Here is a 14,457-nt window from a genome sequence, read left to right as displayed (position 1 = left end):
TCTGGTGAGGTCAGTCCTAACGATCTTCTGAGACCCACAGGCAAGGCTCTCCTGAAAGAATGATAAGCCAGGAATGCCTTCAGCCTTGTCACATTTTATCAGAGACTATTATTAAGTGCAGGGAGATGAAGACCTTCCAGATTCTATAAATTCAGATTTGAAAATCCGGTACTGGAACGATTATCTAGGAAGGATAAAATACGAGTGCTGAATTCCTTTGTTTAAAATAGAGATTGTGTGTCTTCAATAGAGGAAATCAATTTAATTACTAATTTTAAAAAGTTTTGGAATCTAAGAAATTTTAGTGGTAGAAAAACATCTACATGTGGTCCATTCAATAGCTTTGCTAAACACTTATCTAGATAATATTATTTTAATAATCACCCTAACTGCCTTGCAGATAACTGAGATGTTTAAAAAAAAAAAAAAAAAAGTTAAGCACTGTTTTAACTCAATGTGGAGCATTTCCCACCATGACTGGTATTAGGCAAAGTTTGTGTTTTAGCACATTTCCCTCAGCCTCTGTACCCCAAGTGTCTGCACAAGCCTCCACCCCTCCATCCCTCCCCCTCCCCCACCACCCCCCCCCCCCCCCCACACGGATTACACACACCATCACACATGTTTAAGGCAAAGTCCTTTCTGGTGTGGTTGCTTCCGGGGTCAGCCTTCTGCTGCCTTCTGGCCTTCTCTCTTTCTTTACATCAAAACACGTCTCTCGGTAGAGCCTTGTGCTGGAATTTCTATGGATTCCAACAGCATGATGACGCTCACTCTGTGTGTTTTGCATTCTCTATATTTAACTGTTAGCTATCTGTGGATGAAAAGGCCTATGTGCTGCTTGCAGCAGTGGAAGAAAACCACAAAAAGAGCACTTGCTGGCCCAGCAGCGCTTGCAGACTGAGAAGGAGCTCTTCACTCACTACCTACGTGACCTTGGGTCTCAGGGACTCCCTCATGGGGTCTGAGAGATCCAAACCATTCAAGAGTAAAAAAACATTTAAACTGAAAGATAGATGGTTGGATTTTAATGTAACCATAGGAAAAAAAGTACATCATAATTATTTCAGTTTGTATATCCAGCAGGGACTTTCTTTTAAGAAATTGCCACTTGTCAAGTTTTGGGCACAGTATCAAAGAAGAATATTCACAATTAACTGAAAAGACGGCTAATATACTCCCTCTTTTTTGATCTATATGTCAGCATGAAGCTGGATTTTCTTCATATTCTTCAACCAAAGCAACGTAACACCACAGATTGAATGCAGAAGCAGACTTGGGCACCAGCTGTCTTCTGTTAACACAGGCATTAAAAAGCTTGGAAAAAAGGGAAAGCAGTAACATTTTCTCACTACTTTTTTTAAGCACAGTGACTTTTGAAAAGATATGTTATTTATGTTAACATGTAATAAATTTATCATTGTTGTTAAATGAAATAGTAAAACATGTATTTTTAATTTCTCAGTTTTAATTTCCAATATGGTAAATATCCATAGTTACAGCCTATACTTAAAAAAAACACTTTTGGGGGGTTCTCAAAAATCTTAAAGCACTTAAAGAGGTCTTAAAATCAAAGCGTTAAGACCTACATTTTGAGATTGCTTGTAGCCATTACATCTGACACCCAAAGGATTGGTTTTGAGACAGTCCCCCTCACTTGCTATCCCGAGGGCTATCTCTGGCCTTGCCTATTATTTTCCAGCTTTCCCCTGAGAAGAGCTCACTTCTGTTTGCAGGCTCCACTGCAGTTAATTCCGAATCAGTGATCTTCAATCTAGGCTCTACAACTTCCTAAAATTACATGAAAAGAAATCTGTAATTGTGTGGTTGCATATTTTCTAAGGAGAATTTCCCTGGCTTTCCTGCGCTTCACAGGGCTTACTGACCCTTCAAGGTCAGCAAGCATGACTCCAAGCAGAGAGCAAACCCCTGCCCCTTCCTCTGTCTCTGCTCCAGCAACAGCCTGAACATACACCCCAGGTGCTCCTGGGAGCTTGCTTTTGAACTGCTGGTCATCTAGTTTCTGTCAAAATTCATCTGACATATAGTTACATGGATGTTGGCGGGGGGAGGAAAATATGAAATTTTACAAATACTATGAATGAGCAAAATAAGGTTATTTCGACAAGAATAAAGATGAAATGGAATATGCAAAAAAAGAAAAAAAGCTTTGACAAGTCTGGAGAATTATGCTTTGCTCAGCTTCAAAATTTATTTTAAAAAACTTGTTGCTTTCACTATTAGGAAGTGACACGACATGGTGATAGCTGGGCATGACTTGGTGATTCTCCTTCTGAGCTTCTGGAAGCTCAGAAACTTTGATGCTCACATGCAAGAACTCTGTTATATGCACTATGTGTTTTCTCCTCCTCATCTGTAAGTTTTCATCATTTTATCATCGTTGCAGTTTATACTCTTCCCTAGTAGGGCATGTTTGGATTCTTTTTGAAAATAAACTTTTCAGACAAATCTGATGAATGAATCCTTTTTAGGGCCTTGGTTCCTATGAGGAAGACAAGAGTGCCTGGCCACTAAGAGCCCACATTGCCACAGCCTGCCTGGCTTACAGGGCATATCTTCAGCCGGGTGTCCCAGTGGGAAGAGAGAGATTGGGAGGATAGTGGAAAGGAAGGTCTAGTATGAACCTGTTTGTTTTACCTGTCTTCCCCTATGAACCATATTCTCTTATAAAAATTGGAATTATATAAATTCTCCAGGTCTTTAAAATGCTGGGAAGTGCCTTGAAAAAAATGCACTTGTGCTCATCTGGCAGGAAGACCACCTATCCAGGGCAAAGCCAAGTCTGGACTGATTTCATCCAATTCAGTTAGGTTGAGGAATCCTTGAACTCAGTTTGGTACTTGAGCTTTTGCCCTAACAGAGGCAAGAACGATGGGAAAGGGCCTTTGAGAGATCCTGGCCCCACAATGGGGGCTCCTCTCTGGCTGAGTTTAAAACATTGGCAGTCTCCATTGCTGTTTTCAATACGGTTCTCTTTCTTTGTTTTGGAAAATAAAACAATAGTTTTAAATATTTACATTTGAAATGAAAACATTTTGACAACAATTGCAGCTGCTAAATGATTTATGAAGTTTGTGTGAAATCAAACAGAGAAAAGATAGAAGACAAACATGTTGCTGCTAAGAATGAAGGTCTTCCTGATGATGAGGTTTCCTAGAGTGGAATTATATAGTAATACTTCTTAAGAGAATTTGGCTTAAGCTACGATACAGTTAATTGCCATTCGATCATTAGCATTTTTGCTATCATTAACCTTCAGCTGACAAATTACCTACTTAAGAGAGTTTTCAATTTAAACTGTTAGAGGGGATGGTCTACTCTGTTTTTGGGTTAAAAGCCAAATCCATAGATGAAAACACAACTCTGGGACTGTAAGAAGGAAGTAGCTCAATGTGGTTTAAGATTTCCCAAAACAGGTGATTCTCCAATAATCAAATGTGCTAATCAACAACAAAGCACTTCTTTTTGTAAATTTTAACATTTTTGGTCAAAGCATGTAGATAACTGGGTAGCTTCTGTTCAATATTGAGACTTCACCCTGCAGAGCTAAGCCTGTGACCTTATAAACTGGATATTACAAATTTAAACCTCCCTGGGAATTTCACCCCACACCAGGGAATAGCCTGTCAGAACAGAAATGCACACATACTACAGATTTGGAAGACTTGAGTTTGAATCTCTTCTCTGACTCTTATTAACTGAGTGGCCTGGAGCAAGTTAATTAATTTCTGAGTCTGTTTCCCCACATATAAAATAGAAAAAAGGAATATCTGCCCCCATGGTAATGCTCTAAGTATTTAATAAGGTAATTCAAACAAAGAACTTGGGAGCCTAATAGAAACTGAATAAATAGGAGATCTAATTGCTGTGAGGGTTTTGAGAGAGCTTTGAAATGACTGACCTCAACTCATATTTATCTAGAGTCCACTAGGCACAGGGACTTACACAGAAGTGGTGACTCTAGTTACTGAGCTACACCTCTTCCTATGAAAGTGTGAGTGTCTATCTCTGGGGCCACAGACATATGTATGGATCTGTAAGTCCAGGGGGAAAGAGATCTGGTAGTGGAATAAGGATAGATAAGAAACAGCCCACCCCCCCCCCCCCACAAAGAGAAGGGAAGGACAAAGATGGCGGAGGAAGAAAACTGGGTGCCCAGTCTAGTGCAGCAGGTACCCTGGGTACTTAAGGAGAGGAGTGGGATTGGACCCCCACAGTGCCTTACTAACTGGAAAAGGAGGAGCAGGGATGTGGACAAACCTGGTAGACACCCCAGGTGAGCCACAGTCCAGTGTGCCCTTCATTCTCAAAGGTACAGAATTACCAGAAGGGCCAGAAGCTATGCCAGAGCAGTAAGGAGAATCTGTGGCATGGCGTGTGGGTGAAGAATGGGAACAGACCAGAACAGCAGCCTGCTTGCCCGGAGCAGCAAATGTAAATAGAGCTCCAATATGGCGGTGATAGAGAAGTAACAGTGAAGGCAGAAAGAAAGGAAAGTAACAGAGAATGAGGGGCCCTGCTGCTGAGTTCCTCATCCCAGCCTGCTTGGCCCCAGTGAGAGTTAAGGGTACTGCCCCTTCTCCGGTAACATGTCCCAGGAGCCATGGAGAGTGTATGTGCATAGAATTACTGAGTGCCTTTCTTCAGTTGGTGGCCCAGAAAGTGCTTTTGATGAGGAGATGATGAGTAACCATGCGAGATGATGTATGACAAAGGTTATGTAGGCTTGTCAGTTGAATCAGGGTGAAGGAAAAATCACTTTGGGCTGCTGAGGTCTAAGATAAACTTTATTTCAAACTGAGTCTGAAAGATGGGTGGCATTTAGACTGAAAAACAATTAAAACTGAAAATTAGCATGAAGAAAAACATGAGGGCTATAACATACTTGCCTTATGCAGAAGTCAGCAACACTGCAATATATTAGCATCAGGGAAACAGACTGGAAAGGTAGGTGTCCAGACATGGACAGCTTTGGAGCACAAGCTGGGCACTTGATCCAAGGCCAGAGAAATATGCAAATGTTGATTCTTAACTGTCTATCAAACTCTATTATATGCAAGAAAATTTCCTAAATACATATTTTTAAACATTTTTTTTTTTCAGCGAGGGGAGGGACAGAGAGAGAGGGAGAGAGAGAACTCCAAGCAGACCCCACACCCAGTGCAGAGCCTGACATGGAGCTCAATCTCATGACCGTGAGATCACGACCTAAGCTGAAATCAAGAGTCAGACCCTTAACCTGCTGAGTCACCCAGGCATCACTAAAGTATATTATTTTTTAAAAGTGTTTATTCATTATCTTTGCTGATAGTGATATTTTCGAAATCAACAAATGCTGATTCTTAAAATAAATGAGAAAATAATAGTTATTAAAATCTATTTCTAGATGATTACTATTGCTGGCTCTTCCTCAAACACCTGGCAGTGGGCAAAGGAAGATACTGTTAACATGTAGTATCTGCTGTGGTAACCTTGGCATAATAAAATGGACAGACTTTGATGGCAGTTTAATTAGATTTGCCATGGGAAGATGTCACATAGAAGATGTGATGCTTCTATATTTAGAAATCTATGATGACATGAATAAATTAAAAAAGCACAAAAAATAAAACATTGGAAAGACCACAACAGTTATTTCTCTTCTTTTTTTTCATGTAGTTTAAATACATATGGTGTTGTTCTCCTGTCGTGCAAGTGTCTAAGTGCCTTTAACGTTTTAGGGAGTTGACTGCATATGGAGAGGAGGGTAATATGTCATGTTTTAAGTTTTGTGAGTAGACAGCTTATCTCCAAGAAAGATTTTTTTAATTGAGTCTACTTTTAGTTGAATGAGACGGAAAGGCAATTTTATCTCTACAATGAAAAAGAATGTAGAGGGTCCACCAGAAACTCGAAATGTAGCAGATGGTTTCTCTGACCAAGAATACTGATAATACATTATAGTTACTATTTTCCCCAACACTACGGAAACTGCAAACTCAAGAGACCTAAGCATGTTTTGTTTTGTTTTGTTATTTTTTTTCAACCTGTTACCATAGAAAGAGGCTAAAACTTTCTTTAACAGAGACAAAGCAGAGCATGTGGAAGGAATATTTTCTGAGTCATTTTTATACTTTTCACATGAAAATATGGCCAGACATTTGCCAATCCTGTCTATACCTGAAGTGGGAGCCAAACATCAACTTCCAGCCCCCAGGTGCTTTCTACAGGCCTGAGTCATGCAAGCACCCAAACCCAGCAGGTGCCAAGTCTCTGACTGGAAGATCCTAGAAAGTTGTTAGCTCTTCCTGGACACTTTGGAAGAGGACTCATGGATTCTGAAGTGATGGTTTCAGTATTCCACTGGGAATCTTCCAAAAAAGTTAGGCAGAGCTGAGAACTACCCACGCAAAGGTAGAGGGTTTAAAAATCTCTTTAAAAAGCTTGGAAAGTACAAAGAGTTCTCAACACATCAATGAACTGAGAAAATCAAATTTAGTAGTTGTTCAATAAACTCAATGACCCTATTGTCAGGCCCTAACGGACAGGTGACCCTTGAGCCATGGTGAGGGGTTGGGAATAAGGGCATCAAACTCTGTGCAGTTAAAAATCTGAATAATTTTTGACTCCCCAAAACTTAACTATTAGCTTACTGTTGAGCAGAAGCCTTACCAGTACATAAACAGTTGATTAATAGGTATTTTGTATGTTCTTTGTATTACATACTGTATTCTTACGATAAAGTTAGCTAGAGGGAAGACTGTTATTAAGAAAGCATAAGAAAGAGAAACTACATTTACAGTACTGTATTGTAAAAAAAAAATCTGTATTTACAGGGACCCACACTGTTGAAAGCCTTGTTGTTTAAGGGTCAACAGTAGATTCTGAGGTTATGCTTCCTTAAGAGAGTTCTGTGGATCACCTAATTGGGAATGGGGGATGGAGGAGGTTGTTAATGACAGAAATTCCTGGGACCCAGGTCTACTGAATAAAAATTGCCTGAGAATGGGGAAAGGTTTTGATAATCTGCATTTTCATCACCCTCCCTGTCCCCAGGCAATTCTCAACTATGCAAAACTAGAGAAATCCAAGAGAAATCTGAAAATTTAATAAAAAGAAAAGAATAGCAAAGTCTCCTCTTCTAAGGATTTCACAATGAGGAAATGAGGAATACACACTTTGATAATTGTTGTTTTTACTAAGATCATTCTCTAAATTGATCAGAAACAGTGACAGAATCAGCCAGGGCTTGGACTGATGACTCATCAACATTTTTAAGAACTTGCAGTGCAGCAGGAACTGCTCTGAATTCTTTCCATGCAGTATCTCATTTCATCCTTAGGGCAACCTTACCTGTAAGTAGATGCTTTTATCACCTTCAATTTACAAAGAGAAAATTAGATGAGATTTACAGATAAAATTAGATTAGAAGTCATATACTTTCCAGTGCAAGGAGTGGTCAAGGAGAAGACAAATCAGAGGGGAGGAAAAAGACTGTTGGATCTTACCCAATGCAACATGTCTTCTAATTTTCTTCTGAGTAGAGATGAACAATACAAACTAAATAATAATAATAATAATAAAGAAATCAAAGTGCCTTTTAAGTCCTAGAAACCAAAGATAACAACTTCTTCCAGACCTAATAAAAATCTAATATTCTGTGTCTGTTTTTCATTAATTTTTATGTATTTAGGAATGTGAGTTACTGTAAGGTGGTCAAACTGCCTTTAGTTACTTGTTTCTATATATAGAATAAAACATCAGAGCATTCCCATAAAACACACGATACTACTCTCCATAGATTTATTAAAAAGACCCCCAGAGAAGAGGGTTATAAAATCTGATCAAGTCAGCAGTTCCAGCTGTGTAATTGATATCCATTATTTTCTATTGACTGCTGTGCAGAACTTCAATTTCTGTAGCATAAACAGAATTCCCATTTCTTTTGCAAGGAGACTGCCATAGGGTATAGCTAAAAATAAGGTTCATCATCAAAAGCATTTCATAAATTCCCAGAAACTTTGGGGAAAGCTCCAGAGAAAATGGTTTCCTAGAGATGTACTTCTCTGTAAATCATTTTTATATTTCAATTTATTACATTTGTCCTACATGATTTTTTTCTACATATAGCATATAACAGGGTACAGGCCTCTTGAAGAATCAGGGAACAGCTAAGGAAAAACAAGAATGTTGAAAAATATCCAAGCTTCCATTCTTCCACCTTCCGTCCTTAACAGATTCCGAAAAGTGAGCTACTGCACCCTGCCAAAAAGGAAGGAGCACAAATATTCCATCTTTGCAATTACTGTTGTTTCCATGATCAAAACATAGCTCCATGTTTTATCCTGGGGTTGAAGGGGGGGCAGCATATGCCACTCCAAAATATAGCTCTTTGGCTTAAGAATGACTTTGAGGAACAGCAGACATAGGAGAAGCTCTGAAGGCAAGACAAGTTATCCTTTTGTAAGAGAAATTTATATTTGTGAAAGGAATCTCTGTGTAAGGGGTCTCCTCTCTGTTCTCAGGAAGAGAAGAATGACTAAATCTCCAGAGAATTTTATCAGTGGAGAAAGAGGCAATTTAAATCTACATAATTACCCTTACCATTGTTTACTGTGCTTTTCCGGATTACCTCCCATAACTGGTCCTCCACCCCTCCCCCATGCTTTTCTTTCTTTTGCCTTTAGTCAAAGACAGTATTTAAGATGGTGGCGTGGGTTACCAGTGAGAGTCACTCATTTTCTCTGGGTACCCTCTCATGCACATGGGATATAAATGTTAATAAACTTCTGTTTGTTTTTCTCTTATTAATCTGATTTTTATTACCTGTAATAAAATTAATCTCTCTTTTATTACCTTTGTCTCAGCCAAGAACTCAGAAAGGTAGAGGAAAAATTATTTTTTTTACCCTACCGAGGAGAAAGGGTTAAATATTTTCCTGATTAGATTTGTAGTACTGGAGAAATACCTAATAAGATCTACAATTTTTCCTTTTAATTCATTTCAAAAGACAGTTGTGGTAGCACAAACAAAAGTCTTCAAGCTCTATACAGGTCATAAAAAGTTTTATGAATTCCTAGGAGTTACCAAGACTAGTTAGCCCCAGCTATGACCCCTTGGTCCTTTCATTTGCATTTCTTATGGTTTGATATTAAGAGTTTTATTAGGCAGAAAGGAAGATATTTGAGCCCTTTATTCAAATTCTTCACGCTCTTATTTTTCTTCTAAAGCCATTTGTCAATTATAATTTTAGTTTCCTTGGTAGAGAGTGAAATTATTTCTGTAAACTCTTAAGGGTGGGGAAAGTGTGGAGTCAGCATGAAATAAAATTTAGGTAAAGATATTTTTCAAACCTTTTGACTATAAGCACTGGTCTTGCTCACAATGACTTTAGCAGAAACTATTCTACAGTGATTGGTTTCCTTAGCTAAATATCTTCAACAACATGGCCCTTTGGAAGTGTGGCTAGGTTAGTTGTTGCCATGCTCCCAAGCATGTTACTATGTTTTTGTTTCTTTCTTTCTTTTAAAAATGTTGGAGGTGACAGGTCGCTGAGGTCCTCGATCTAAAGATGGCTTCCTCTGCAGTGAGGGGTGCTGTGGCGCTGCGAACAAGTGTTAGCTGGCCCGTGGCTTTTGTCAGAAAAATCCCCTGGACCGCGGCCTTGAGTGAAGTGAGAGAACACTTTGCACAGTTTGGTCATGTACAAAAGTGCACCATACCTTTTGACAGAGAGACTGGATTTCACAGAGGTATGGGTTGGATTCTTCAGAAGAGGAACTTCAGAATGCACTACAACAAGAACAACACATTCTTGATGGAGTAAAGCTCCACCTTCAAGTTCAAAGACCAAAAGTTTTGCAAGGGGATCAGACATCTGATGAAGAGAAAGACTTTTGAGACTATTACTACCTATTAGAGTAAATAAAATTAAAAATTTTGTCTAAAAAAAAGTGTTGGAGGTGTTTGGGGTACCTGGGTGGCTCATTCAGTTAAGCTTCTGACGCCTGGTTTCAGCTCAGGTCTTGATCTCAGGGTCCTAAGATCGAGTCCTATGTTGGCGCTGCTTATCCCTCTCCCTCCCCCTCTTTCCTTGCCCCTCTACCCACTTCACCCTCAAATAAAATCTGGAAGGAAGGAAGGAAGGAAGGAAGGAAGGAAGGAAGGAAGGAAAGAAAGAAACATGTTGGAATTGTTTGAAGAGAGGGTTTTGGATTCCAGTCATGGAATTCACACCCCCCTGGGTAATATGCAAAATTGGAAGTGACAACATTTGTGGATGTTTTTCACCCATTCTCACATTTCACACTTTTTTTCTCTTAGGCTTCTTGCTATTCAATCAATGTCTTTCTCCAGAGAACTGGGATCCTACCTACTTGTTCTGGTGTAGTGCTAGATACAGTGTCCTCTGCACCCCTATTCGTCCTTATACTCCCTGCCCCCCACACTCTTCCCCACTCCTCCACCCTAGTTCCTCCCATTGCCTCTTCTCCCACCCAGATCCCCTGCCTCGCATTTTCCCTATCCCACATTTCCCACCAAATACACCACCCTCCAACATCTTTCCACTGAACCATGCCCAGAATATAGGGTTAAAAGATAAACTGAGACATATTAAGATTTTGAAGTTTATTTGAAAACAAATTCATTTGAATTGGGCAACATCCGGACCAGCAGAGAGAAGCTCCAAAAGCTGTACAAAATGAAAAACTTAGAGGCAGAAGGGAGAAGGAACAAATGAGTTATACTGGACAGAAAGTGGGTTGGTTACTAAAAGGTTACTTTCCTTTAGGGGATGGCAGGGGTCTACCAGGTAGTTAAGCTAATCAGGTGATTCCTGATTAACTGATTTAAGATTCCACTTCTGAGAGAGGCAAAACAAATTGTTAACATCTGGGTTTGGTGACATGGGGCTTAGAATAAACTATTTTGGCGCACCTGGGTGGCTCATTTGGTTCAGCATCTGGTTTCATCTCAGGTCATGATCTCAGGGTCCTGGAATTAAGCCCAGGATCGGCTCCCTGCTCAGCGGAGACTCTGCTTCTCCCTCTCCCTCGAATGCCCCACCATGCTCTCCCTCTTGCTCACTCTGTCAAGTAAATAAATCAAATTATTTAAAAAAAAAAAAAAAAAGAAGAAGCCCATTTTTTAACAACACTTTAATAAGGCTATTAATACATTACCTTCATCTAGTTCACTGTAGGCATTCCATAAATATTAACTTAACTAAGATCTCCAAGGATCTTGGGATCCTAAGTGAGGATACCCAGAGAAGGCAATCATAACTACAAAAGGAATTTACCCACAGGAGGATAAAAGGCATAGCGTAGGGAATATGGTCAGCGATGTTGTAAGCATGCGTGGTGACCGTCGTTGCACTCACGGTGAGCATAATGTACGGTATAGACTTGTCGAATTCCTGCACTGCACACCTGGAACCAATACAGTGGTGTGTGTCAACTACACTTCAATGAAAAGAAAGAAAGTAAGTAAGAAAAGAATGAGAAAGAAGGAAAGAAAGAAAGAAAGAGAGGGAGGGTGGCAGGGAGAGAATGGAAGGAGGGGAGGAAGTCAGAAAGGAAGGGAAGAAAAAAGAAAGAGAAAAAGAGAAAGCTAACCAAAGCTTGCATACCTGTCACAGAGGAACCTCGATTTTGGTGGGGGTGGGAAGAAGGTATGTTCAAGTCACAGATTTATGACTTAAAGAAAGAAGGCTCTTGTAGTTCTTTTATTTGAGTGTGAAAAATTATGTGCCCTGAAGGGGAGCAAAATATACCCCCCCAATATGCCACTTTGGCATGTTGATTATTTTGAATTAATGTTACTTGAGAAACAGCCAGTGTAAGAAGGGCACTCTGACCTCGCTTGTCCCTCCGAGAGCAGGAACGAAATCTCCCTTGGTGAAAGGCACCTTTCCTGTAGTCGGGAGGCACCACCAGAGATAAGGAATTTGAGGACAAGACGTCATGATAAACAAAACCTGTTACTTCTTCACTAATTTGCCACCCAGGCCCAAACCCTGGTTTGCCAGGGCTTCACGGATTTGTTGTTTCCTTGTCTAAAAGGTATAAAACCTGCCTGCTCTAGTCACTTCCTTGAGTCTCATATTTTCATGGGCTCCCAAACGTAAGAAATTAAGTTTGGTTTTCTCCTGTTAATCTGTCTTATGTCAATTTAATTCTCAGACCAGCCGAAGAACCTAGAAGGGAAGAAGGGGAACGTTTTCCTCCCCTGTAGCACTTTTAATTTTTATTTTGCTTTATTATGTTGACGATTCAGGAATCTTCAGGGTCTTCTTACAAAGTGTCACCTGCAGTACACCTGTGTACCTAGAGGGGAGCCAGTCTCTCCCATGAGCTGCTCCTTGCCAGGGTGGAAATAATAGCATAAGCGTATTTTTATATAGGTTGCTTATTTTCTATTTACCGCACACTTTGCAGAGTCGTCCTGAGGAAATATTTTATATGTATTTCCATATAATTTCCTTTCCTTCCAGGCTTCCAGCATTCAGCACAAGAGCCACTTTTAAGGTCTGATAAGAGGTATAAATGGCCCTCTTGGCTCTAAGTAAAAGCAAGCAGTGTAATTACCCACTTCACTTACTCACATACTGTTACAGGATTTCAAAGGCTCTTCTGAAGCGGGTAAGGAGAGGACTGGTCAGGAGGATGTTTTTCTCTGTCCAGACACTAGCTGCAGTCAGGAGAACCCTGAGGCTCAGCCACTGCAATTTGCTTATGCAATTCCCTTCTCTTGTATCAGGGTCCTGAAGGAGAGTAAAGATGCAGAGTTGGTAAAATACTGGAGGGACCAAGGAAACCAGCAAGAGCAATGAACAACTGAAGGTTCCCAGACTTGTCCTATCCCTCCTGATTCTGGCCTCTGGGGTCTGGTGTGTGTCTTAAGGCTTCCCCGGCTAAGATTTCTGTTGCCTGAACTTAAAAGTACATGCTACTCTAGTGGCTGAAACACATGGAGATGAATTTTTCTCTCAGAACAGAAAGTCCTGAAGCATGTAGTTGACTGTGTTGGTTACCAGTTTAGTGATGTCATCAGGGCCCTAGACTCGAACTTTCTTCTTAATTTATTGTTTCATCTTTAGAAACTTGCCTTTTGTCATCATGTGCGTCCCTTCACAGATAATAGATGGCTGTTGCTTCTCCAAACATGGCCATCCACATTACAGGGAGACATGGGAGACAGGGTAGGAATGCCCTGGCACGTTGGCCACTTTGATCAGGAAAGCAAAAACAAAAATTCCAGAAAATGTAGCCTTTCGTTTCGCTGGTCAGAACAGTGTTACGTGCTCACCCTTTACTGTAAAGTCAACCGACAAGGCGATCACCATGCTTGGTTTTCTCCATCTTTGCTGTAGAAGCTAACAAGGAAGTGACCACCGCCACACTATGCAGCGTTATGATCTGATTTTGTGCTCTTGATCCTTGTCAGGGGGAAAATTTTTTTTCTATACCCTCTGAAGTTATCTGATGGGGGCATTGCAAATTAAACTGACAAAAAGCCATATTAGCAAGAGAAAAGACAGACTTTTATTCATGTATATGTTTATGGGAATTTATAGAAAAATGTGAATCGAGGAGATAGTTAAAATTTGGGGCTTTTATACCATCCTAACAGGTGATGAAGAGGTGCAAATGGACACTTCTGGAAGGTGAAATAACTTTTTAGAAGGGGAAGAAGGACACATATAGAAAAGAAATGACTCTTTTGAAAGATAGATAAAGAGACCCTTAGGGGAATAGATGGGAGATAGAATAATCTGTGACAATATTAGTTTGGGTACAGTGCCCACTTCACATCTTGCTCCAGATAAGATTAGAGTTGTTCTCAAGGAGACAATTTATGATGACTGAGTCCTTTGGGGAGGCTCTGCTTTCAAGAATTGTAAGAACTCAAATGGCCTCAGCTCAAAATAATTTTCATGCCACGGTGACCGATTCTGGACCCCTAATCCTCGATCTTGATTTCACCTTCTCATTTCAGACAACTCATACCACCTTTGCCTCGTGATTCAGCATTCTTCATACTAAACTGGCCTCAGACTCCATCAAACCCCACACTAGCATATTTTCAAGAAGGACCTGATCTCCCCTCTGACATGCCATGCCATTCAGATTAAAACAAGTGGTTATTACAGAGATTAAATTTAAAAAAAAACTTGCTTTGGTGAGGGCATCCAAATAATTAAGATGATCTCCTCCATTAAAAGGGAATCATACATAAAGATAGATACACTTCCGTGAGTGTTACTGTTTCTTTCCCTTGCAAATACTTAATTATCCATGGAAAAACTAAGAGAAAAATAAGTGATCATTTGGCACAAGAGTGATGAACCTGAATTACTTCTTGGCTCTGTCCACTGCTAAATTCTGCCTCCTGCTCTTGATTATGTTTATCTTCGATTGTTCATTGAATGTCGTCAGTAGGACCCTACAGGAA

General features: G+C 40.1%; 1 pseudogene; it reads left to right on the top strand.

Moving 5' to 3' along the window:
- The first annotated feature begins 9,565 nt into the window (after positions 1-9,565).
- On the top strand, positions 9,566-9,904 carry LOC132006546 (SRA stem-loop-interacting RNA-binding protein, mitochondrial-like; annotated as a pseudogene).
- The last annotated feature ends 4,553 nt before the right edge of the window (positions 9,905-14,457 follow it).

Source organism: Mustela nigripes, chromosome 18 (assembly GCF_022355385.1).
Source record: "Mustela nigripes isolate SB6536 chromosome 18, MUSNIG.SB6536, whole genome shotgun sequence".
Lineage (NCBI taxonomy): Eukaryota > Metazoa > Chordata > Mammalia > Carnivora > Mustelidae > Mustela > Mustela nigripes.
Note: the sequence above shows the minus strand (reverse complement) of the source record. Positions and strands in the feature narration are given on the sequence as shown.